Genomic DNA, 2,335 nt, shown 5'->3' with positions numbered 1-2,335 from the left:
ACCGCAGCAACACGAGTTTTTTCCACCCCTTTCAGAAAGCGCTCTTCGCGCCACAAAGCCGCCCCAAGACGCGCGAGCAATGAGCATCGAGCTTAAACATATCGCAAACGTCAAAAATAATATAACGGGATTAATATATATCGCGCACGTGCGATATGTTTCTCACAAGGCGCAAAAAATAATTATAAAAGGAATGCAACACGAGTTTTTTCCACCCCTTTCAGAAAGCGCTCTTCGCGCCACAAAGCCGCCCCAAGACGCGCGAGCAATGAGCATCGAGCTTAAACATATCGCAAACGTCAAAAATAATATAACGGGATTAATATATATCGCGCACGTGCGATATGTTTCTCACAAGGCGCAAAAAATAATTATAAAAGGAATGCAACACAAGGACTTCCCAGGAGGTCACCCATCCTAGTACTACTCTTGCCCAAGCACGCTTAACTTCGGAGTTCTGATGGGATCCGGTGCTTCAGTGCTGGTATGATCGCATCTGACATGTTTCCCCGTCTTCGTCCCTTATGCTTGCCACTCCCAGGTCCGCTCCAAAGACGATTCTACATTCTCACTACCATTACAACCGTTCCCTAACAATGGATAATGTCCTATACTACTTACTCTCCCGCTCAATCACGGAGACGAGTTTTCCACGGTTTCCACCCCTCCCTCCATACCGCAGCAACACGAGTTTTTTCCACCCCTTTCAGAAAGCGCTCTTCGCGCCACAAAGCCGCCCCAAGACGCGCGAGCAATGAGCATCGAGCTTAAACATATCACAAACGTCAAAAATAATATAACGGGATTAATATATATCGCGCACGTGCGACATGTTTGTCACAAGGCGCAAAAAATAATTATAAAAGGAATGCAACACGAGGACTTCCCAGGAGGTCACCCATCCTAGTACTACTCTCGCCCAAGCACGCTTAACTTCGGAGTTCTGATGGGATCCGGTGCTTTAGTGCTGGTATGATCGCATCCGACATGTTTCCCCGTCTTCGTCCCTTATGCTTGCCACTCCCAGGTCCGCTCCAAAGACGATTCTACATTCTCACTACCATTACAACCGTTCCCTAACAATGGATAATGTCCTATGCTACTTACTCTCCCGCTCAATCACGGAGACGAGTTTTCCACGGTTTCCACCCCTCCCTCCATACCGCAGCAACACGAGTTTTTTCCACCCCTTTCAGAAAGCGCTCTTCGCGCCACAAAGCCGCCCCAAGACGCGCGAGCAATGAGCATTGAGCTTAAACATATCGCAAACGTCAAAAATAATATAACGGGATTAATATATATCGCGCACGTGCGATATGTTTGTCACAAGGCGCAAAAAATAATTATAAAAGGAATGCAACACGAGGACTTCCCAGGAGGTCATCCATCCTAGTACTACTCTCGCCCAAGCACGCTTAACTTCGGAGTTCTGATGGGATCCGGTGCTTTAGTGCTGGTATGATCGCATCCGACATGTTTCCCCGTCTTCGTCCCTTATGCTTGCCACTCCCAGGTCCGCTCCAAAGACGATTCTACATTCTCACTACCATTACAACCGTTCCCTAACAATGGATAATGTCCTATACTACTTACTCTCCCGCTCAATCACGGAGACAAGTTTTCCACGGTTTCCACCCCTCCCTCCATACCGCAGCAACACGAGTTTTTTCCACCCCTTTCAGAAAGCGCTCTTCGCGCCACAAAGCCGCCCCAAGACGCGCGAGCAATGAGCATCGAGCTTAAACATATCGCAAACGTCAAAAATAATATAACGGGATTAATATATATCGCGCACGTGCGATATGTTTGTCACAAGGCGCAAAAAATAATTATAAAAGGAATGCAACACGAGGACTTCCCAGGAGGTCACCCATCCTAGTACTACTCTCACCCAAGCACGCTTAACTTTGGAGTTCTGATGGTATCCGGTGCTTTAGTGCTGGTATGATCGCATCCGACATGTTTCCCCGTCTTCGTCCCTTATGCTTGCCACTCCCAGGTCCGCTCCAAAGACGATTCTACATTCTCACTACCATTACAACCATTCCCTAACAATGGATAATGTCCTATACTACTTACTCTCCCGCTCAATCACGGAGACGAGTTTTCCACGGTTTCCACCCCTCCCTCCATACCGCAGCAACACGAGTTTTTTCCACCCCTTTCAGAAAGCGCTCTTCGCGCCACAAAGCCGCCCCAAGACGCGCGAGCAATGAGCATCGAGCTTAAACATATCACAAACGTCAAAAATAATATAACGGGATTAATATATATCGCGCACGTGCGATATGTTTGTCACAAGGCGCAAAAAATAATTATAAAAGGAATGCAACAC

General features: G+C 47.4%; 4 non-coding genes across 4 annotated transcripts; all 4 read right to left on the bottom strand.

Moving 5' to 3' along the window:
* Window positions 1-379: 379 nt before the first annotated feature.
* Window positions 380-498, bottom strand: LOC119345858. The gene has a single exon (XR_005167227.1). It is a non-coding gene; the product is annotated as a 5S ribosomal RNA (ribosomal RNA).
* Window positions 499-865: 367 nt separating this feature from the next.
* Window positions 866-984, bottom strand: LOC119345856. Its single transcript, XR_005167225.1, has one exon. It is a non-coding gene; the product is annotated as a 5S ribosomal RNA (ribosomal RNA).
* A 367-nt stretch (window positions 985-1,351) lies between these two features.
* Window positions 1,352-1,470, bottom strand: LOC119345857. Its single transcript, XR_005167226.1, has one exon. It is a non-coding gene; the product is annotated as a 5S ribosomal RNA (ribosomal RNA).
* Window positions 1,471-1,837: 367 nt separating this feature from the next.
* On the bottom strand, window positions 1,838-1,956 carry LOC119345859. Its single transcript, XR_005167228.1, has one exon. It is a non-coding gene; the product is annotated as a 5S ribosomal RNA (ribosomal RNA).
* Window positions 1,957-2,335: the final 379 nt, after the last annotated feature.

This window comes from Triticum dicoccoides, unplaced genomic scaffold (assembly GCF_002162155.2).
Source record: "Triticum dicoccoides isolate Atlit2015 ecotype Zavitan unplaced genomic scaffold, WEW_v2.0 scaffold31564, whole genome shotgun sequence".
NCBI classification, from domain to species: domain Eukaryota; kingdom Viridiplantae; phylum Streptophyta; class Magnoliopsida; order Poales; family Poaceae; genus Triticum; species Triticum dicoccoides.
This window is presented reverse-complemented; position numbering and strand designations above follow the sequence as displayed.